Below are 1429 nucleotides of genomic sequence, written 5' to 3'. Positions count from 1 at the left end.
ATTCTGCCAAACGTTCCACCGGCCTGTGTTTAAGGAGGCGGCCGGTCCTCCCCGTCGTTCCGCCGGCTTGTGTTTAAGGAGGCGGCCGGTCCTCCACGAGAAGAATTCTGCCAAACGTTCCACCGGCCTGTGTTTAAGGAGGCGGCCGGTCCTCCCCGTCGTTCCGCCGGCTTGTGTTTAAGGAGGCGGCCGGTCCTCCACTATTCCTTCCTTGGATGGAAAGCATGTAGCACTTTGAAAATTTTCGAGCACTGTGACACTTTGAAAATTTTCGAGAGTTTTTGTACTTAGAAAATTTTTCGCTCTTGCACTTCCAGAGTGCTTTGCGGTAGCTCCTAGGTTCGCTGTCCGAGCATGTGAACACTTTTTGGGGGGGAACACATCGCTAGAGACACCAGCCGCCTGGTTCTCGGGGCCAAAACTTGTGTTCCCCACACTCGTTCTGACTATATTTTGCGATTTGGGGGTAAAGGTAATGAGTACAGTGACTAGGGGGACCAACTCATCGTACTCTGGCGCACCAACAGACCAAAGCTGGTACTGCACTTACCCCTGGTACCCCAACGCCTGGTACCTGACGGGCGAGAGGCTGATTTTTCGCTATTTGCGGCCGACCGAGGGAACCAGACAAAGCGGACACTTTACGGCGCAAGAGCCGTTGGCACTTAGAAATTTTTCGACAAAGTTGGCGCGAGCTCCAGAAGGAGAGGCTGATTTTTCGCTATTTGTGGCCGACCGAGGGAACCAGGCAAAGCGGACACTTTACGGCGCAAGAGCCGTTGGCACTTAGAAATTTTTTGACAAAGTTGGCGCGAGCTCCAGAAGGAGAGGCTGATTTTTCGCTATTTGTGGCCGACCGAGGGAACCAGGCAAAGCGGACACTTTACGGCGCAAGAGCCGTTGGCACTTAGAAAATATTCGCCAAAGTTGGCACGAGCTCCAGAAGGAGAGGCTGATTTTTCGCTATTTGTGGCCGACCGAGGGAACCAGACAAAGCGGACACATTACGGCGCAAGAGCCGTTGGCACTTAGAAAATATTCGCCAAAGTTGGCACGAGCTCCAGAAGGAGAGGCTGATTTTTCGCTATTTGTGGCCGACCGAGGGAACCAGACAAAGCGGACACTTTACGGCGCAAGAGCCGTTGGCACTTGCGCGAGCTCCAGAAGGAGAGGCTGATTTTTCGCTATTTGTGGCCGACCGAGGGAACCAGACAAAGCGGACACTTTACGGCGCAAGAGCCGTTGGCACTTGCGCGAGCTCCAGAAGGAGAGGCTGATTTTTCGCTATTTGTGGCCGACCGAGGGAACCAGACAAAGCGGACACTTTACGGCGCAAGAGCCGTTGGCACTTAGAAAATATTCGCCAAAGTTGGCGCGAGCTCCAGAAGGAGAGGCTGATTTTTCGCTATTTGTGGCCGACCGAGGGAAC

Source organism: Syngnathus typhle, unplaced genomic scaffold (genome assembly GCF_033458585.1).
Source record: "Syngnathus typhle isolate RoL2023-S1 ecotype Sweden unplaced genomic scaffold, RoL_Styp_1.0 HiC_scaffold_191, whole genome shotgun sequence".
Classification (NCBI taxonomy): Eukaryota; Metazoa; Chordata; class Actinopteri; order Syngnathiformes; family Syngnathidae; genus Syngnathus; species Syngnathus typhle.
Note: the sequence above shows the minus strand (reverse complement) of the source record.